This window comes from Macaca thibetana, chromosome 7 (genome assembly GCF_024542745.1).
Source record: "Macaca thibetana thibetana isolate TM-01 chromosome 7, ASM2454274v1, whole genome shotgun sequence".
Classification (NCBI taxonomy): Eukaryota; Metazoa; Chordata; class Mammalia; order Primates; family Cercopithecidae; genus Macaca; species Macaca thibetana.
Genome location: NC_065584.1, coordinates 158868618 through 158890698, shown reverse-complemented (window position 1 = coordinate 158890698; position 22081 = coordinate 158868618). Strand labels below are relative to the sequence as shown.

At 52.1% G+C, this 22081-nt stretch overlaps 1 protein-coding gene across 1 annotated transcript in view; it reads left to right on the top strand.

The window, feature by feature from the left end:
• The first annotated feature begins 18594 nt into the window (after positions 1-18594).
• Positions 18595-22081, top strand: part of STRA6 (signaling receptor and transporter of retinol STRA6) — a 33011-nt gene continuing 29524 nt past the window's right edge. The window contains exon 1 of the mRNA XM_050797742.1: positions 18595-18745. The gene's annotated coding sequence lies outside the window, so the exon portion shown is untranslated. The remainder of the gene's footprint in view (positions 18746-22081) is intronic.

Genomic DNA, 22081 nt, shown 5'->3' with positions numbered 1-22081 from the left:
CCTGAACTCAAGCATGAGTCCAAAGTTTGTCTACTGAACCTTCTTGACTGTAACTCCCTGTCACTTCTCAGATAGGGTGGGAAGGGCTTAATTATGGGCCAGGGCTACTTATGTAACACTTTTTTCTAAGTGTCATCAGCCAACAGCAGTTGTTCAGGGAGTTTGCTCTGGGACTCTGAGCCATTGACAGCCCCAACTCCATCCCCAGCCTTGCTCCCAAACCATTCAGTGCAATAAACGAGCACTCATTGTTGGGGCCAGCGTAATACCAAGTAACCTGTCTTGGCAGGACTCGGTGTGATTTGGGGCCACCAGGAAGAAATATCCTCCCTCAAACTGCTTCCCCGTGATCCTGTCACGTGCCCAGAAAGCCCAGCATTAGTGCTGCATGGGCTAAGGAACAGCTTGCAAATGGGCTAAGGAACAGCTTGCAAAGTGTGAGTCTCCCTAGGAAAGGATGCTGTTAGTCATTCCCACCTGTGTGCTGACTACTGGCTCAGAAAGACCAAAATATATGGTAGAGATCTGGATTCCAGCTTGACCTTGCTACTGTCTGCCTTGGGCAAGCTGTTCATCTCCTCTAGGGGCTCAGTTTCTTGCTCCAGAAAATGGGCTCTATCAGGGTTACCCTGCTCTCCTCCCAAGACCAGTATGATGCTCCAATGGGCTCTGCAGGCTGCCAAGTGTGATATAAGTTCCACCTTTGCCAGCCTGGCCCAGAGCAGCCTCTGGTACAGAGGGGAAAGCAGAGAGCTTGAAGTACTCAGATATGGCACTTCCTGTGCATTCCCTTGGCATCTCCTGCAACTCCCCACCACCCCCATCCTACTGAACCGGCTCTCTCCACCTCTTGTTTTCCCTCTACTTGCTTGTCCCTCGAATACCTCCACGCCTTTGCTTACACTGTTCTCCACCTTTTTTTTTTTCTGAGATGGAGTCTCGCTCTATCACCCAGGCTGGAGTGCAGTGGTGCAATCTTGGCTCACTGCAACCTCTGCCTCTTGGGTTCAAGTGATTCTCCTGACTCAGCTTCCCGAGTAGCTGGGACTACAGGGGCATGCCACCACGCCTGGCTATTTTTTATATGTTTTAGTAGAGATGGGGTTTCACCATGTTGGTCAGGCTGGTCTTGAACTCCTGACCTCGTGATCCACCCACCTCAGCCTCCCAAAGTGCTGGGATTACAGGCGTGAGCTGCTGCATCCGGCTCACCCTTGAAAACCATTCTCCCCACTCTCTGCTGGAATCCCACCCCACCACGGAGGCAGGGTTCAACTGTCTCCCTGACATTTGTGGGGTGGGTTGATAGCACCACGCAATTTCCCAACCTCTTCCTCACTTGAGCCTCATAACTTCCTTGTTAGTAGGTCCATCATACAGATGAGGAATTTGAGGCCCAGGGAGGTTAGGGACTTGCTCCAAGTCATGACTGCTCATATGCAACTGGGAAATGAGGTTCTAAACAAAGTCTTCTGACTGCCAGCAGAACTGTCTTCCTCCAACGGAATGAGTCCTTGACGACCACCCAGCTCATGCCCACCACTTCCTCCACAATCGGCTTGGAAAGTGATCGTTCCTCAACTCCTCCTATTTCCTCTCCCTGCCCAGCCTGGCAGCTCCCTGAGGGCTAGACATACAGCAACCCAGCTGACTGCTTGGGAAAGTGAATGAATGAATGAATGAATGAATGAATGAATGATCGTCAGTTCAGGCTGAGGAAGGTTGGACCTTTGGAGCCCAGGGCAGGCTGTCAGGTCCAAATGGAGGAAGGACATCCCACACACATTCTCCATCTACCCTGGGAAGGGAGCTGGTATCTGCTGGCCTCAGCTGCTCCTGACCCCAGGACTTTGCAGAACCAGCCCAGGACCCAGGCTGGGGTTGACTGGGCTGGCCTGACAGCCACACCCCTCACCAGGGCCAGGGGAACCTCACTGGGCACTGTCAGCCTTCCTGCCCTGCTGCTCCCCACCCTAATCCACTGTTAAAGGTATATTAAAGACGGGTTTCACACAGGGTTTTAATCTCACCTCATATATCACATATGCCATGTCCCCAAGTCCCTTTCTCATCTGGTGCTGCACTTGGGGGTGTTGTACAGAGATGGAACCAGGGAGATGCAGGAGATCCAGGGAGGTGCGAGTCTGTGTGTGGGAGGATGTGCGCTTCCCAGGCAGGCCCACTGGTGTCTTGGTATGAATCTATCATTGGATGGGGGCAGGGGGCGGGGGGTTCTCTGCATGTTAAGGATGCTGGAGGTCTGTGTATACTCACATATGTGTGCATGCATATGTGTCCTTGTGTGTGTCAGCATCCATGAGGGTGGATGGAGTTGGGGATGGGTGGAGGGTGTTCAGGAGTTGGGGGCACATCCACTTTCAATGGGTGTAAGGTCGAGAAAAGGCCACTGTCACTGGGTTTTCCTGCATCTTATCCCCGTTTACTTCACTGTGAAGATAATTTCTGGAGATGAGAAAGCCACCACATTTGCCTTCCCTGGAGCTCATGAGTTGCTCAGTGGAGCTGGGGTTGGTCTGCCTGGGAAGACATATCAGAAGCAGGCACCCCCTTCCAAACCATCTCCCCCACATCTCTCTCTCTCTCTCTCTCTCTCACACACACACACACACACACACACACACACACACACACGCTTCCAGGAGGTGTGAGTCAGTGTCAGTCCCTGGCTGGGGTGAGGAAAGGCAGAGATGAGGGAGGACAGCAGGGCCATCTGGTGTGTTCGGTTACAACAATCTGCTAATGGAGGCTCTTCCCAGACTAGCACCCAGGCTGGGCTGGTCTTCTCCACCCTGCAAGCTGGAATCTGGGCCCAGACACAGTGAGACTCACAAGCTCCTAACACCCCTCCCTTGGGATACTGGCTGGGCAAGAAAGAGCAACCCTATTTTCTAGGTACAGAAACTGAGGCCCAGACACATCCTCTTTGCGCAATACAGACATCCCAAGTCATTACTAGAACAGCGCAAATTTATTAACCACTTACTGCAGGGCACGGCTAACTGTACACTAACTCATTTCATCTTGCCAGCAATAAAGGGCACAGAAATTGCTCTCTCCCATTTTACAGATGTGGAAGTGGAGGCTGAGGGAAGTTATATAACCTGCACCAGGTCAAATGCTACTAAGTCAGTGCCAGAGCCCAATCGGCATCCAGGTCCTCCTGACTTCCATGCATCTGCCTCTCACCCTAAGCTAGCTGAATCCCAAATCTCTCCCATCCCCTACCCTGCTGAGTTCCAGGCATGGACCTTGTTAGGACCCCAAAAGCACATATAGATGACATGGAAATCTGGAAGCACAGGGGTGGAGGGACAGGCTTGGGCAAGGACACAAATATGGGACTCCCTCAAACTGTGCATTTTTGAGTCTCATCCATGCTGCCCAGGACATCTGGGCTCTCCTTCAGGGACCCCATGAACAAGAGTGTTTCAGTGCACCCAGAGGAGGAAGGGGAGCCAGCAGGCTGCCTGCAGGGTGGTCATGATGTATTTAGCCCCTGGCCTCTCTCTCTGACAGGGTGGGGGGTGCAGGGGTGAAGTGGGGGCTGGAAGTTCTCCCCTACCCCAGCCTCCCCAGGGCCAGCACCCGCCTGCCCCACCTCTTTCTCTGCCATGGTGCCGGTCTGCACCCCTCCCTGCGTGGGTGACAGCATTCTCTGAGAACGCCGTGACAGTGCCTTTGTTCCCCTGAAATAAAAGAAAATCGAGCTACAAAGGGAAACCTCAGGTAGCTTTTAACGGGGCTCAGCTGCCTGGGGCAGAGTGTGTTTAAGCTGGAGGCAGTTGTCAAAGGAGAAGGGGGAGCTGCCTGCAGTCCCCCTCCCACCTCCTACTCAAGGGGGGAGCCCCCATGATCGCGTTTACTCAAGGAAAAGGCTCTTCCAAATAGTGGCAGAGGAGAAAATCAATGGAAATTGATGGAGAAATGTAAAGCAGCTGTCTGCTGTGTGTGTGTGTGTGTGTGTGTGTGTGTGTGTGTGTGTGTGTGTGTGTGTGTGTGTGTGTGTGTGTATGTTGGCAGTGGGCACAGCCTCAGCAGAAGCATGCTGCCTGGACGGGTCTGACCTGTTCGGGGCCAAGGCCCAGAGGGTGGGGGCTGGGAGTCAATCTCTGGCACGTGCCTGTGGAGGGGCGCTGGTGGCTGGGGGAGGGGCAGCAGCAGAGTCTCTAACTCGAGTTAAGAGAGAGATTAATATATTCAATCCGCTCCAGGGTAATTGAGGGAACAATTGGAGTGTTTTTCTAAAGCCCATAAAACTGCCTCATTTGCAAGGAGGAGCTGACCAGCCTCCAGTCCTCTATGTTTGGTGAAGCGCAGGAAAGGAGGAGGAGGGGGAAGCCCAGTGCCCAAGGGCTGGGATATCAGCCTGGGAGGGGGCTGGCAGTCCTGATCTAACCTGTTCTTACTTTCCCCACCTCCCACCATTTTGTTGGTAGCAACCCAAGCATCGCATTGTAGAGCCTCTCTTTCCCCACCTGTGAAATGGGCCAGTGACAATTCCCCTCACCAGGAGAGCAGAGGGAACGGCACAAGGGGAGGCTTCACAAGAGGAGGAAAACCAGCTAACCCGAGGGTCCAGCACTGAGGGGATGGGGCATGCATGGTGCCCGTTTCTCCAGCCGCGCCAGCCCCCACTTACACTCCCGCGCCGCACCCCTGAGATTAAACGGGCAGTAAAGAGTAAAGTTAATGAAATCCACATCGTGTGCCTCTCCCCGCTTGAACCATTCCAGTCTCCAGGGCAATAGAAATAGTGTACGCAATTGCGAGCAATAAAAGGCATAATGAATTTAAAAGCAGGCCACCGGGGTGGGGGGAGTGAGGACGGAGTGCTTGGGCCTTAAAGGCAAGAGGATGCCTGGGGCTGGGAGAGCGCCGGCCTGGAGCTCCAACTAGAACTGGGACCAGAGACACACAGGAGGCGGGGGTGGGGGGAGTGGGTTCGGATGGGGGTAAGGGTGGCCGAGGGGATGCTAGGCAAGCCGTTCACAACAGCTCCGTGGCCGCTCTCCTTTCTCCTCCACTTCTCCTTAATGAAAGCCCCCTAGCCAGTGGGTGCCAAATTCACAATCAGAATCCACAGGCTTAGAGCCAGGTGCTCGGCATTTGGTGATTGCTTTATTAGCTTTTCTCCTTTTTTCCCCTCCAGGGGGAAGAAAAGGTGTTTTAAACGGAAGGAATTAAAAAAAAAAAAAGAAAAAGTAAAAAAAACCCTTGAAAGCTTGTCATTTAAAAGGCTCCTGGGAAACGAAATCGTTTCTATGAAACAAAACTGCGATTGTTGGGAAGAGGTAAACGCTGGGGGAGGGAGCCCACCGCACCCCTCCTTCTCCTTCCAGAGCTCAGAGATGTGTGGGAGGGAGTTCCCGGCCTTCTAGCGAGGGAGCCCCCAGGGTGGCTCCCAGAGCTACAAGCAAGGAACCTTAAAATTTGCGTTTCCAGAAATTTCATCCCTGGGAATTTCCAAAGTTTCCCTCTTGAACAGCTCTGCCAGTGGGAGATTGTCAGTAGACTTTGGAGAGGGCAGTGAGGTACCAGGAGGGTTTGTGACCCCTGAGAGCCCAGCTCCAGGCCCACAGTTGTTGTGGTCTCCTCTGCCCTTCCCAGTCCCTCCAAGAGGTATCATTTTCCCCTAAAAGTGTCCAGCCGAGTCACATCTGATGGCCTTTTTGCCGGCTTTGGGCTGCGCCTTCCTGCTTTCCTCACCCCAGGGTGCTGTGCCCAGCACCAAACAGGCCACCTTCATTCTGGTCTGATAAACTGCCCCTTACCCAGGGGAAGGAGAGGCTCTGGGAGCTGGAGTGGCATAGCTCTACGGTCTCAAACCTGCCAAGAGGCGACAGGAGGCAGCGCTGGGGGTGGGTGGGATGAGTCTAGTGGAGCTCTACCCAGAAAGGAAGCACCCTGTGCCTCTGGGAAGGGCTGGTGCTGTGGCTGGCAGGAACCTGGAAATAGTTAGCCCTCCAGGTGGGTAAATTCCCTCTGCAGCACCTGCCTGCATGCTCCCAGTATCCCCATTCTTGGGTCAAGGACTCAGGGAGTGGCCTCTATCTTGGAGCCTGTGATTGTGCATGCTGGAAGTATTCGTGGAGGATAGTCCCTCCCACCATCACCTTCCCACCCACACAGAGGAGGAAGCTTGGGGACTGGAGAAGGGAAGGTGTTCACTGTCCCTAATTTTATCGCTCAGGGGAATTGATCGTTTTAGTTCCTGAGTCTCCAGGACTAGAGAATGCTGTGACCAGCATTGGCAGGGCCATTTAAGGCTGTGCCACCCGTGGGCCATGGCTCAGAAGCAAAATGATTCTGATTCAAAGCCAGTAGTGGAAGTTTGCACAGAGCCCTGACCCTGGTCTCACACTGAGCCTTGTCTTCTACTTCCTTCTCATTCTAGATCACCTCGATCATTGCATTCCTGCTCACCCTGCTCTCCAGCCCCTGCTCCACTGCCCCACCGTGACCATCATCAGTTCTGGTGGAGAAAACAAAACAAAACAGTGCCACACACTACACAAACTGGAGAACAACTTGTGAGCCTGCAATCAAGTTCTGAATTGAATAGATTCGATTGTTGAAATGCCTGATCATAGTCAGGACTGAGGATAACCCGGGAGGGATAAAATCAATGCTGGGAAGGCTTCCTGGAAGAAGTGATCTTGAGCCTAGACATTTGCATCTGGAGCCAGAAATCCATCCCTAGCTTTGATCTGAATATTGCTCGCTGACAGCCCGCTCTTGCTGCTGTCCTTCTGGCCATGCCTTAGAGCCTCCAAGTAGCAGCACCAGAAAGGTGCCTGCCTTCCTTAGCCTGAACTGCTAGAGCGAGTTATCTGGAGCTAAAACAGCCCCTGTATTCTCTGAAGGACCCGTCTTCATTGTCTGCTCCCTTGTGCTTCCTGGCCCTGTCGTCAGGGTTATGATTGCTGACTTTCCCCCGACTCTCCCCCAGGGAAGCTATTTTCCTCTCCCTTGAAAGCCATTTTCTTGTCTTGGCAGAAGCAGACATCTGACACTTTAAGAGGGAGCATGGCGGGGAGATGATGGCTTTAAATAACAGAAATTAGAGCTGCTGAGTTCAACTCAGCCATCTCGCCAATCCCCTTTCCCCTCCCTCGCACACATTCAGAACTGCAGCTTGAAGAGCATTGTCCACGTGGCTTGTGGCTCAGGCGGCCAGGGCATTCTGGGACCTAGAGAGCAGGGGACAGCTTCTCCTGAGTTCACAGCTTTTGCATACCTAGTCCTGTGACAAACTGTAGGACACCAGGTCCTGAAGTCAGGGAGCTTGCAGTCTAAGGGAACAGAATGTCACCTAAGAATGGAAGTGACATGCATCTCATTTTACAAGCTCAGCACCCAGCACAGAGCTGGGTGTGCAGGAAGTGGTCAAAAGTATGCGTTGATTGACTGATGAATGAATTAATGGACAGAGGCCACAGTGGGCCATGTCAACAGGCTGAGTGACTGGGCAAGAGAAGCTGGTCCCTGGGTCTCTGGGTCCCTGGGTCCCTGGTCATCCTTGTAGTTATCCTGGTACATGCTGCCCTATTGCTTGGCCTAAACCACAGCTCAGATCTGGTCTTTCTCCCTCATAAACCCTGCACAAACCCCTCTGGTGTTCCCCACTGCCTCCTAAAATGAACATCACCTCTCTCTTCCTGATGTCCTCAACTCCCTCCACTTTCTCCCATCCCCAGGCCTTCTCCCAGCCTGACAGTCCACCACCTGGGCTCCACTTCAGCACCAGACCAATGCACTGCAGGGAGAGAGGCACCGCAGGCGGGCCAAGCACCTTTGGTTGTCAAATTCTGGCTCCAACCTCAGCTCATCCTCTACTGCCAACCAAACCTCTCCCTTCTCCTTAGACAGTGTATTGTGGTCCCTCCTCCTGGAATACCCTCCCCAAAGCCCGGGATTGCTATCCCTAAGTCTTACCCACCTAGCATGCAGTCAGAGAGTTGGCATTTAACAAATGTTTGATGGATGAATGAATGGATAAAAGGGTAAATGAAGGAATGAATGGGAAGATTCACCTCAAATCACCCTTCTTTCAAGAAGCCATTCCTAGGCACCAAAATCTGACGTGCACACTCCCTCACTAGAACTCTCCTGCCAGCCATGCCCTACAGGACCATAGACAATACCCTCACTATACCCAACTGTCTTCAAGCCAGGCAACACCCTGAGCTTAGGTGCTGATCACTTTGGATTCTGTGCACTATTATACACTAAGGTCTCCAGGAAATGTTGACATTAAATGGAGTCAGGCGTACCTTGGGCTGTTTCTCCACCTGTCAAATGGGCTACTACTTGCTCTACCAGCTTCTATCTGTGCTGGCCATGAGGCCTACTAGACACGCTGTCTGGCCACAGAACATGGCCATAGCGGAGAAGCCTCCTATATTTTGGATAAGGACTAGACTCTCTCACCTGGGTCCTGGGTTGGGGTTGAGCCCCTCCTGGTCAGGGTGGATGTTGGATGGGCTTGAGGGTGGGCATACAGAGGAGGCTTCTGTCCCCTGGTTACTTGGGGCCTCCCACAAAATCTGGTGAGAATGAGGTTGGGAACTCAAGGGTCTCAGGGGACACTAACCCACAGAGCAAAAGAAACCCCACTCAGCTGGCTCCCTGCTCTGTGTGGCCTTTGCCCCATTTTCTGTCTGCCCCTTCAAATTGGGACTCCTGTGTCCATCCTCAGACTGCACATTCCCCAGACTGAACATGGCAGCTTTGGGAGCTCTGCTGCTCTGCTCAGCTCAGGACAGGGGGTAGCCTGGCTTATCAGGAAGGCTGGGTCTTATGCCCGGTGAGCCCACAACCTGAACTGGGACCCAGGGAGCACCCACCTTTAGCCTGGGGAGCTGGGGCTCTGGGCATGGCGACATCAGTTCTGGCTGGCCAGCCCCGGGAGGGCTGTCTGAGATTGGAGGCTGAGGGTCCCGGTGGACGTGGAAGGCCACACTGTAGGCCAGGCTCCCACAGTGTCGGGCTGTGGGGTCTGTGCTAGCCCGGAGCAGAGCCAGGTTGCCACAGTAGCGGTACAGGTCCTCGTGATCCTGAGCCTTTGGGTTCATGCGAGGTTGGTCCGGCCTCGGGTAGATGGGGAAGATGGCCTCACCCACCTGTTGGGCTGCCCGTCCCGAGGGTTCGTCCAGCCTCAGTGCCTCCACACGCAGCTGAGCATCGTGCTGCCCATCATTCTTGCAGAAACCTGGATGAGGGAAGACGGGGCTCTGAGATGGTCTCAGGTTTCTCTGCATGTGCCAGGAGACCAGGAGGACAGGCAGGGCCCTGGGGAAACCTGGGCTGCCCAGCCTTTGAGTCAAAGCCAAGCAGTCTTGGCTAAGATTTCCCTAGTAGGCGACTCCCTCCTAGGCCCCACCCATGGCTGCCTCCCTTTGCTGATGCCCAATCTAAGCCCACCGGGCAGGGGTGAGGAAGGGAGGGCTTAGCCTGTGGGATGATCGTAGGTCCTGCCACCACCCTGGACTCCTAGACTGGGGAAGAGTTCAGCCTGCCCCCGATTTATGGCCATTTAAAGTCTGGGACTTTGTTTCCCCATTCCCTCACATTCCTCCTTCTCCAGGCAGCCTGCTGGGGTGGCCTCACAGTCTAGGCATGGATTTCCTTCTCATTCCAGCTCACTTTACTCTTCTCTGCTTGGAGTTCCTTCCTCTCCACCTGCTCTGGAAGTTACAGAAGGCAGGTCCCAGGTCTCCTCATTTCTGTCTACCCCCACATACCCACAATCAAGTGGGGCTCAGGGTCAGGCACACGGAGCTGAGTGTAACATTACTCGGTGTAATGTCCACTGCCCAGGACTGGATCCCAAACCCGCTGTGTGCTCAGCACTTTTACATTTACAAAGCCACCTCTCATCTGCCCTTCTATTTCCTTCTCACCTGACCTTGTGTGACAGGCACCAGTGTCCCCACGCCACACTGAAGGAGGTGCGGGCCACAGAGGCCCAGAATTTGCCCAAGGTCACACCGGCAGAGCTTTGGGATGCAGTCTGGAGCTCCGACCCTGCCCCTCCCAGTTCTCCTGAGGCTCTCTGGGGTCCCAGAGAGGGGCTCAGGCAGGGGTTCCAGGGTCTTTCCCCCAAACCCCATCCTTACTTCATACCTTTGGGCAAAGTAAAGATAAACTTGCTCCTGGTGAGGGTGAGGCTCTGGCCAGGCTCCTGCTGCTCAATGACATCAGTGACAGCAGAGCAGGCAGGGAAGGGGTCCCCATCATTCACTTGCAACTGCACCCCAGCCCCAGAGCCCACTTGCAGGGGGTTCTCTGCTGACAGTCTCAGGGCGTATCTACCCCCCTCATTAAACCCCACGCTCAAAACTTCGAACTCCAGATCTAGCCTCTTCTCTTCGGCCTTCAGCCTCTGGCTCAGCAGGGATGCAGAGACCCAGGGTTCAGGTCCCCTGAATGCCATGGCCACTGAGAGACCAACTGCCAGGCTGAGCACTGCAGCCTCTCACCCACAGCCCAGCCTAGACCCAGTCTGAAAGCCTGCAGGCTGGGTGCTCAGGGCCACTCCCCACCCACCTCTGTTTGTTTGAGGAGAAACCAGGTAACAAGGCAGGAAGCTGGGCCTGACCCAGGCAAGTTTTGTTCCATCGATCCCTTCCTTTTAGCATTTGTTCCTTCAACAAATATTTCTTGAACACCTACTGTGTGCCAGACACTATTTTAGGCATTTGAAATCCAGCAGTGAACCAAACAATAACTCCAGCCCTCTGAAGCTTATCTTCTAGGGGCAGGTGGGTAGAGACAGACAAAAATAAACACTAAATATAGAAAATTATAATGTATGCTAGAAGATGTTAAGTTCTGTGGAAAAAATTAGAGCAGGGTCAAGGATGAAGATTCTGGTGTGGGGAGCACATGGGTATGTGGTATCCAGAACTTCCCATTCTGGGAGAGCCTGTTCATGTGCCTATTCTTTCTCAAGAGTTCTTGGCTTGGGGTGTGGGGAGATCTCAAGGGAAGGGAGACAGTGTCTATTCTCAGGGAGCAAACCCTTAGTTTACCTTCTTTTTATTTTTTTTGAGATGGAGTCTCACTCTGTCACCCAGGCTGGAGTGCAGTGGCAGGATCTTGGCTCGCTGCAACCTCTGCCTCCCGGGTTCACGCCATTCTCCTGCGTTAGCTTCCCAAGTAGCTGGGACTACAGGCATGTACCACCATGCTCGGCTAATTTTTGTATGTTTAGTAGAGACAGGGTTTCACCATGTTGGGCAGGCTGATCTCGAACTCCTGACCTCAAGTGATCCGCCTGTCTTGGTCTTTCAAAGCGTTAGGATTACAGGCATGAGCCACTGCACCTGGCCTAGTTTACCTTATTAATCAAGACTTACAATGTGAGGCACAGCTTCACTTTGCAGACAGCCCAGGGCCTCTTACACCAAAGAGTTGTCAGGCTGGAATCCATTCTCCCCGACTCTGGGTCTTGGTGTTACCCGATGGGAGAGGGGAGATTCAGGACTCCCCTCAGTAAGAACTATCTCTACCATCACCACCACCACCATCACCATCACCACTACTGTCACCACTACCACAGTCACCACCACCATCACCATCACCACTACTGTCACCACTACCACAGTCACCACCACCATCACCATCACCACTACTGTCACCACCACCACAGTCACCACCACCATCATCACCACCACCACCATCACCATCACCACTACTGTCACCACCACCACAGTCACCATCACCATCATCACCACCACCACCATCACCATCACCACTACTGTCACCACCACCACAGTCACCACCACCATCACCAGCATCACCACCACCATCATCATCAGCACTACTGTCACCACCACCACAGTCACCACCACCATCACCATCATCACCACCGCCACCATCACCATCACCACTACTGTCACCACCACCACAGTCACCATCACCATCACCATCATCACCACCACCACCATCACCACTACTGTCACCACCACAGTCACCATCACCATCACCATCACCACCATCACCACCACCACCATCACGATCACCATCACCACTACTGTCACCACCACCACAGTCACCACCACCATCACCATCATCACCACCACCACCATCACCACTACTGTCACCACCACCACAGTCACCACCACCATCACCATCATCACCACCACCACCATCACCATCACCACTACTGTCACCACCACCACAGTCACCACTACCATCACCATCATCACCACTGCCACCATCACCATCACCACTACTGTCATCACCACCACAGTCACCATCACCACCATCATCACCACCACCACCATCACCACTACTGTCACCACCACCACAGTCACCATCACCATCACCATCATCACCACCACCACATCACCATCACTACTACTGTCACCACCACCACAGTCACCACCACCATCACCGTCACCACCACCATCACCATCACCACCACCTCTATCACCACCACCACCACAATCACCATCATCACTACCACCTCTATCACCACCACAGCCACCACCACAATCACCATCATCACCACCACAGCCACCACCACAATCACCATCATCACCACCACCTCTATCACCACTACTACCATAATCACTATCATCACCACCACCTCTATCACCATGACAGCCACCACCACCATCACCATCATCACCACCACCTCTATCTCCACCACAGCTACCATCACCATTATCACCACCACCTCTATCACCACCACAGCCACCATCACCATCACCATCATCACCACCACCTCTATCACCACCACAGTGACCACCACCATCACCATCATCACCACCACCACCACCACAATCACCATCATCACCATTACCATCACTGTCATCACCATTATCACCACCACCATCACCATCACCACCACCACTACTGTCACCACCACCATCACTATAACTGCCATCATCACAGTCACCACCATCACTGCCAGCAGCAGCAGCATCACCAGCATCACCATCATCACCTCCATCACCATCATCATTACCCAATATCATCATCATCAGCCTCATTATTAATGGCAGTCTTTGTTGAGCAGCCACTGGATACCAGGCACTCTACATGGCTCTGTGAGTTGATATAATTATTCCCCCTTTTACAAATGAAGAATTCAAGGCTGAGAGAATGTCAGGAAACTCATCCAAGATCACATGGCTAGTGAGTAAGTGTTGAGATCTGAACCTCAGAATTCTATCTACACTTATCCCTACTAAACATGTCCTGGGACTGGCTCAAAGATTTAAATGTATTATATTAGGGAACTAGGGAATTCTGTACCCTAAAACTGTAGTAGAGTTCTGAGTCTAAAGAGAACATTTATAGACAGCATAGATTTCATTCAAAAAAAATCTCACTTGAAGTTACATTGACTGAAATGTGTCACTTTCATAAAGTAAAAGATACCAAGTCTAAAAGTGGTATTGGCCAGGTGTGGTGGCTCACGTCTGCAATCCCAGCACTTTGAGAGGCCGAGGCAGATGGATGACCTGAGGTCAGGAGTTCAAGACCAGCCTGACCAACATGGTGAAAGCCCATCTCTACTAAATACAAAAAGTTAGCCAGGTGTGGTGGTGCATCCCTGTAATCCCAGCTACTTGGGAGGCTGAGGCAGGAAAATCACTTGAACCTGGGAGGCAGAGGTTGCAGTGAGCCAAGATTGTACCATTGCAATCCAGCCTGAGCAACAAGAGCGAAACTCTGTCTCAAAAAAAAAAAAGTGGTATTGGCCAGCCCAGCTACGGGTCCCAATGTATATAGCAGGCTTCCTCTGCAATGATTAAATTTCAGTTTCTTCAGATCCCCCAGGGAGAAGCTGAGGCAAAGAGTTCTAGCCGCCTGACTTGTAAGTGAAATTCAGCAGATCCCTTCTGTTTGGGTGTCAGTGTGCCCATCTTTATGATTGGGATAGTGGGGCAGGTAAGTCATCTCTCAGCTCTGATAGTCTGAAATTCTATAATTCATGTCAGGAAAGACCACAGTATGGCCATTTGGGGGAGAGGGTAGGTGGCAGAGGCTACCTGGAAACCTTTGCCTCAGCGGCTGGGCATGGCCAACCATCGTGGGTCTGGAGGTGGTGGTTTGCCTCTGCCAGGTCTGAGGTCTTGGAGCTTAGTGACTCAGTAAAAGCAGCTCCCTTCCCTTGCATATTTGAAGTGACCCGCAGAGATGTTACAAGATAGGAGTCCAGTTGCTTCTGCCCTAGGACCAAACTTTGCGCACACGTATCCCAGCCCCATCCCCTGCAAGCAGGGCCCATTCTCAGAATCACGTTTTCCCGGTCGGTTTATCCCAAGTCCCTTCAGTACTTCCCTCATACCCCTCATTCTCCCTTCTTTCCCTCCCTCCAACTTTCTTTCCTTCCTTCCTTCCTTCCTTCCTTCCTTCCTTCCTTCCTTCCTTCCTTCCTTCCTTCCTTCCTTCCTTCCTTTCTTTCTTTCTTTCTTTCTTTCTTTCTTTCTTTCTTTCTTTCTTTCTTTCTTTCTTTTCTTTCTCTCTTTGTCTCTTTCTTTCTTTCTTTCCTTACTTCCTTCCGTCCTTCCTTCTTTCCTTCCTCCCTCCCTCCCTTCCTCCCTTCCTTCCTTATCCCAAGTCCCTTCAGTACTTCCCTTATACCCCTCATTCTCCTTTCTTTCCCTCCCTCCAACTTTCTTTCTTTCTTTCTCTTTCCTTCCTTCCTTCCTTCCCTCCTCCTCTTTCTTCTCCTTCCTTCCTTCTCCTCCTCCTCTTTCTTTCCCCTTCCTTCCTTCCCTCCCTCCCTCTTTTTCTTTCTTTCTTTCTCTTTCTTTCTTTCTTTCTCTCTCTCTATCCTTCCTTCCTTCCTTCCTTCCTTCCTCCTTCCTTCCTTCCTCTCTCTCTCTCTCTCTCTTTCTCTCTCTCTCTCTTTCTTTCTTCCTTCCTTCCTTCCTTCCTTCCTTCCTTCCTTCCTTCCTTCCTTCCTTCCTTCCTTCCTTCCTTCCTTCCTTCCTTCCTTTCCTCCCTCCGTCCCTGCTTGCTTGCTTGCTTTCTCTCTCTCTCTCTCTCTCTTTCTTTCTTTCAGACCAAGTTTCGCTCTTGTTGCCCAGGCTGGAGTGCAGTGGCGGGATCTCGGCTCACTGCAACCTCCGCCTCCCGGGTTCAAGCGATTCTTTTGCCTCAGCCTTCGTGAGTAGCTGGGATTACAGGCACATGCCACCATGCCCAGCTAACCTCCCTCCGACTTTCTACAAAGAATCCGAGGTGGCTCTGTTGGCCTTAGCAAGTTTTTAGGATCCTCCACCACCTAACGTCCACACCCACTCCTATTTCTTGCCTCCCCTCCCCATTCTCTCTGGCGAAGGCTTACTTTTTTTGATGTGTGTTACTTTTTTTTAAAAAAATTGTACTCAAATACACATAAACTTTACCGTCCTAACCACTTTGAAATGTGCAGCTCAGTGGTGTTAAATACATTTACATTGTTGTGCAACCAATCTCCAGAACTCTTTTCATCTTGCAAAACTGAAACTCTACACCCATTAAAAAACAACTTCCTCTTCCACCTCCCCCCAGCTCCTGGCAGCCACCATTCTTTCTGTCCTTGTGAATTTGACTACTCAGGGCTTCATAGAATTGGAATCCTATGGTATTTGTCTTTTCACAAGTGGCTTATTTCACTTAACATAATGTCCTGGGGATGGTTCCCTTTTGCCCCAGGCCAGGTCTGCCTTTTCTTACCTCCCTACCCTTGCTGGTGTGATTTCCACTGCCCAAACTGTCCAGCTCCACCCGATGCAGCCCTATTCATCCTGCAGACTGGCTAAAAGCCTCCTCCCCTGTGACCCGGGTTAGTGACTCCCTCCTCCACCCCATTTTGCATTTTCCTCTCCTGTCTCAAATGATGACTTGCCCACACAAGTCATCATTCAATGCCCTGAATGTTGTTTCAGGAATCATGTTTGTGTGCCCAGGCTGGGTGAGGAATAGGTGCCTGGGAAATGGTTAAAGCATTATGGATGAATAAATGAATGAATGCATGAATGAATAAATTGATGAAGAAATCCAACCCAGCTTCTACTTATGCAGAAAGGAATAAGAGTTCTTTCGGCCATTTCATTTGGATTCCATCTGTGACAAGCAAAGACCATTTTGGGCTTTTGAGTCAAACTTGGACTCAGAGTTGCAACCTGGGGCCTCAGTGGGCAAGCAGCTGGTGAGGAGGGAGGGTAGCTGTGTTGGAGGGTAAGAGGCAAGACAGGAGGCAGAAACCCTGATGCTCAGGCATCTCTGGGTCTGGCCTCAGTTCTATGTAGAAATCTAGAAACTTCAATGAATTTCAGCAAGTCAGAGCTGGCTGGCACGCCCATTTTACAGATGGAGAAACTGATCCCAGGGCCACAGGGCAGCACCAGATCCCTCCTCCCTTCCCAGGTTCTCTCTACTCCCAGCTGCCTCCCTGATTCAGCCTCCTACAGTTTTCAAAAAGCTGAAACTCCAGGTGAGACTGTCTCTGGGGGGCAGGGCCTGGTTCCCCAGAGGGAGTCAAGAAGGAGTAGTGTATGTGGGCTGGGGTGAGGGGAGGAAGGCAGGAAGGGAGCAGCCTTGGGAGGTGAACTTCCAAGCCACCTTCCAAAGTTCCAGCGTGAAAGACTTTAATGGGGCCCTGCAGTCTTCTTTCTTCCCCAAAAGAATGGCCACTCAGAGGCCGCTGGCTTTGTTTGGAAGAGCCAGGGCCTATAATTAGCCCGCCCCAGAGGGCGCCCTTCCTGCTTCCCACAATGGCTCCTTTCAACCTCCCCCGCTGACACACCCCCACGGCCCCTGAGGGCTCTGAGACCCCTATCTTCAACGACCCACCTCCAACTCCCTCCCCACCCACACTTTACTTCCTTCCTCCAGGCAGAGCTGAATCCTGGCAAGCAGGGAGTCCGTGAGTTCTCTGGAGCCAAGGACCTGGGGCTGAGACTCATCCCCTTCCATAGGCACAGAATCCGAGGTGCAGAGAGAGCAGGTGGGTAGTGAAGGGACAGAACTTGGGTCTCCTGATTCCTGGTCCAATGCGATCATGCGATCATCACTGCTCCATCCTGGACCTTCAGCACCCAGTCCCCCGCAGCAGCCTCTCTTCCCCTGCAGGGGAACGTCACCCCAGGCCCACCTTCCACTCCCTTCAAGTCCACAGTGCCAGAGGCCCACAGGGTGACAGGATCACAGGCTCAGACCAGCAAAGGGAAGGATGGCAGCCAGTCCCCCTCCATCGCACAGATGGGAAAACTGGAGCCCCGAGCACGGAGGGGCTGCAGGGGCCGGGGGAAACCTTCCCCATCGCCCTCTGAAGGTTGGCTGGAAATCACCAACAAGAGGCAGGTGAATAGGAGGAGAGGCGTACACAGGAGCTTTCCCAATGAGGACCCAGAGATACAGGGAAAATTGTCCATTTTTATGCTGAGTTTCAAGGACATATGGACAGCTGTGTAGCGATATGATTGGTCAAAAATGACAATGATGTAATGTAATAGACCGAGTGGGGACACCCAGCAAGGCCTGTCTGTCTGGATTTCTCCTGGCCTCTCTGAGCATGCATTTCTTCCTTCCGGGTGTGGGCATGGGAAGGACTCTGGAGTGGAGGTCTGGCCTGCGATCAAACAAGGTAGGCCTGAGACTTTCTGCATTTCTTTTCTTTTTTTTTTTTTTTTTTTTGAGACAGGGTCTCACTCTCGCCCAGACTGGCGTGCAGTGGAGCAGTCTTGGCTCACTGTAACCTCCACCTTCCAGGCTCAAGCATTCTCCTGCCTGAACCTCCCAAGTAGCTGGGATTACAGGTGTGCACCACTACCGCCTGGCTAATTTTTGTGTTTTTAATAGAGACGGGGTTTCATCATGTCAGCCATGCTGGTCTCGAACTCCTGACCTCAAATGATACACCCATCTCGGCCTCCCAAAGTGCTGGGATTACAAGTGTGAGCCACCGTGTCCCACCTAGGCCTGAGAACTTCTTTGAGGCCCGTTTTTACACAGAAATCGGGGAAAGTTAGAGTCTGTAGGCTTTATGGCTGGCCTTGGGGAAAAGGGGTTTTGATTTCTATGACCCGCCTGCAGGAGGAGGGATTCTCATTTCTACATCTGTCCTTGGGGGAGAACGGGTCTGAGAGACAGGAGGGCAGGAGACAGCTCGGTCACTTTTGCTTCGGAGGCTTTCATTTTGGGGTGTTATTTTCTGAGTTCCAACAGGCTGCATTTGTGGTCACTCAGCCAATAAGTAGTAAAGACAAAATTAGAAGCCTAGTCTCTTCCTTCCACCGAGGGGCCTGGCTACTTTGAAGCTTTCTGTCATGAGTAGTGACTGTGATCCTCTCTGTCACGCCAGTGCCATCGGATAACACACCTTTCCTCTCTTGGCCTCCTGCTCCGGGCTCCAGCACCAAGCACTGTCAGGAGAGTCTTGGGCCATCCCTCAAGTCCTTTTGCTCTGACCTCCAGCTGAGGAGGAGCTGGAGGAGGGGAGCTAGGGCAGCATCAGTGATCCCTGGGCTTGCCCTGACAGCCCCCCTCTACCAGCCTTGCCTTGGAGGGGCTAAAGTTCCTGGTCTGGCAGGAGGGAGAGGGTAGCCTTACTGCTCAGCAGCACTGACCTTTGCCTTCATGTGCCCAGTTGCTTGGCTGCTGCACCAGGCTCTGAAGGCACAAACCCCTGAGACGGTGTCCAAGCCCAGGGCCCTGTAGACTGCGGATCCTGAGACCAGCACCACTCGTCCTGCAGCACTGGGGACAGACAGGGCAGGTAAGGTGGGAAAGAGGGCAGGAGATGGCAGGGGCAGCACGGAGTCAGCACAAGACAAGGCCCAAGATCAGAGATTTAGGCATGGCCTGGGCTAGCTTAGAAAAGGTACTGCCTAAAACCTTTAAGAGGAGAGATGCAAACCTCACAGCCAGACTGGGGAGTGGGGAGCAAAACAAGGAGCAGGAGAGAGAAACCAAAAGGAAACAACAGAGAGCGTGATAGAGAGAAACACAGAGTTAGACAGAGAAAGAAGGAGGAGAGACAGAAGGAAAGTAGAGAGAGACAGAAGGAAAGGAGGGAGACTGAGTCAGACACAGAGAGGATGAAACAGAGTGGCATATGAGGGACAGGCAGAGACTGATGGACAGGGGCAGAAAGGCAGACAGGAGGACAAACAGATAAAAAAAGAGAAAGGGGCCGAGCACTGTGGCTCATGCCTGTAATCCCAGCACTTTGGGAGGCCGAGGTGGGCAGATCACCTGAGGTCAGGAGTTCGAGACTAGCCTGACCAACATGGAGAAACCTCGTATCTACTAAAAATACAAAAAAATTTAACTGGGCACGGTGGTGCATGCCTGTAATCCCAGCTACTCAGTAGGCTGAAGCAGGAGAATCGCTTGAACCTGGGAGGCAGAGGTTGCAGTGGGCCGCGATAGCACCATTGCACTTCAGCCTGGGCAATAAGAGCGAAACTCCGTCTCAAAAAAAAAAAAAAAAAGAAAAAGAAAAAGAAAAAAAGAAAAAGAAAAAGAAAGAAAGAGAGAAATAAAGAAGCCAGGAGCAGATATTGACAGACAGACCCAGCAGTGGGCAGGGGTTCTGCTGTGTTATCAGACAAAGTATTGAGAGGTGTGTCTCAATCCTGCCATTTGGCTTAATCAACACTGGGGGCCTTCCCTCAATCCCAGGAGTCTCCCAACCATACAATGAAACAGAGTCCAAGCTCTAGGAAGGGATGTTCTTGGGGGAAAAGCAGTGAGGTAGGGATGTGGGGTGTGTGGGGTGTGTGTGTGTGTGTGTGTGTGTGTGTGTGTGTGTGTGTGTGTGGTGTGGTGGTGGGGAATCTCTGGCAAAGCTTTCCCTAGGTCAGTCACTGACCCTGGCACATCATGTGGCCTCTCTGGGCTTAAGTTTTTTTTGGATGTGATGGAGTCTGGGGTACAGCAGGAGTCTCCTTCAGCCTTATAACCTGGCCTTAGCTAAGGCTCTGTCTTTGCCGCTAACTTACTGCTCTATTCTACTTAACTCATGACTTCTATCTCGTAGTCCAAGATGGCTGCCTGAGATCCAGCTATCACAACTGTTTTTCAGCCAGCTAGAAGGAGGAGGGGTAAAGAAAACACCTCTCTTTTTAAGAACACAACCTGGGAATTACGCTCAACACTCTTTTTCCAAGTCACTGGCCAATACTTAGTCTAAGGGCTACATCTAGCTTCAAGGGAGACTGGGAAATGTGCAGTACTGCGCTGGGGACGGAATCAATTTCACACAGCTCAGTGATGCCTTCACAGATCCTTACTCATAGCAGGCTTATTTAAAAAGAATTACACATGCAATATGAGTTTTAAAATATACATTTCAAACAAGTGAAAAATCCTCCTTCATTCTCCAAAATTCATCCCTCCCCCAAGTGTGACCACTGTGAACAGTTTGCTGTGTGTCTGCCAGATTCACTTTTTATGTATACACACATACATACACATATGTCTACCTAGTTAAAGAAGCATAAAATGAGATCACGATTTATGTATTGTTCAGCAACTTGCTTTCTTGGTTACTGTTACTTGGCGGTATGTCTTGGAGGTTCTGCCACGTCAGTCCACAGAGAATTACCTCATTCTTTTTAACAGCAAAATAGTACTTCAGTGTGTCAATTTATCAGCATTTAGAGATGGATATTGGGGTTGTTGCCAATTATTTTTGCCATTACAAACGGCTTTGGGAATTTTGTCTCCATATACATGCACACAGACATTCCTTGGGAATGGATTCCTAAAAGTGTGCCAAAGGTTAATTTTCTCTTTATGTGGGTTTAACCCTTTGGAACTAAAAATCCTTTTCTCCATGGACAAGATGGTGATCACATCCAAGCTGGCTGGCTGCTTCCCTGTCTCGGCTTGAGCTGCTCTCTCTCCCTCTCCCTGCCTCCCACTGGGCAGGCCTGGCTCTGGCATCACCGCCCTTATTAGTCCTCTCTTCCAGGGTCTTTCACTATCATTGGAAGCCAATCTTACATACAAAAGCCTGTGGTCCCACATTTTTATAGGTGGCACTCCCTTTCTCCTTCAAGGAAGAAGAGACCACCTCTCCAGGGCCCTTCTCCTGAGAATTTAGGGCCCTGCTTCTTGGCCCGGCCTTTATCTACTCCCTCCCCGCCCTGCTTGCCACAGCACCTAGTTGGAGCACCCACTGAGCGCCATTTCCTTCCCCAGTCTTGTCTGCATCCCTGCAGGATGCCCCCTCTAGGAAGGGGAAGGAGGGCAGGGTGAGCCTGTGCTCAGGTGAGGGGCGATGCAGTCGACTGTCCTGCAGCCTTGGAGGGTGCAGGCATGTACTTGGGGCAAAGAGCAGGACTCCAGAACGCCAGCCTGTCTGTGAGGAGTGAGAAATAGAAGAGAGAGCTCCGAGGGGGCCTTTTTCACTTCCCCCAGGAATAGATCATATCTGGAATTCCATCCCTGAAGCCCCGACTACCCTTAGCATGGTCAGGGCCCTCAGCCCAGCTAGGCAGCAGGATGCGGATCCGGTTATTAAAAGCTGAGCTGGTGGTTCCCCTCCAGCAATTCATCAGGCAGTGGCCCCCTGGGAGTGATAGATGGGGACAAATGGGTGTAAGTAGGGGGTTCCTCAGCTTCTCTAAGGCCACATCTGGGGAAACTCAGCCATCAAAGCCCTGTGCAGGCTTCTCCACTGAGAAGCCTGAGGGCCAAGGAGATCAAGTTTCGAGCAAATGGTTTGGGGGTGTGGAGAGGCTCTACCACTGGAGACAAGCTGCCCTGTGTGTTGTGTGGGGCCCCAGCCCCTGCTCTGTGCCTGAGCTGGAGAGGGGGGTGGGGTGGGCTCCTCTGATCCTGGAATCAGGGGCAGGAGGTCTGTGAGGGCAGGAGGAGGGGCACAGCCAGACTGGGGAAGCGGGGAGCTGTCTTCCAGGAGGAGCAGATCAAGCACCTTTTAAAGCAGGTGCTGGGGCCACTGCTCAGGGCCAACCGCCGAGACCGCACAACCAGCCATCCCTCTAGGATCCCAGCCTAGCTGGAGCCGGGCTCAGAGAAGGAGGCCCTGTGTTGGGAGCATCCTGCTTGCCTGAAGGGACAAGTTTCCAGGAGTGATCAATAA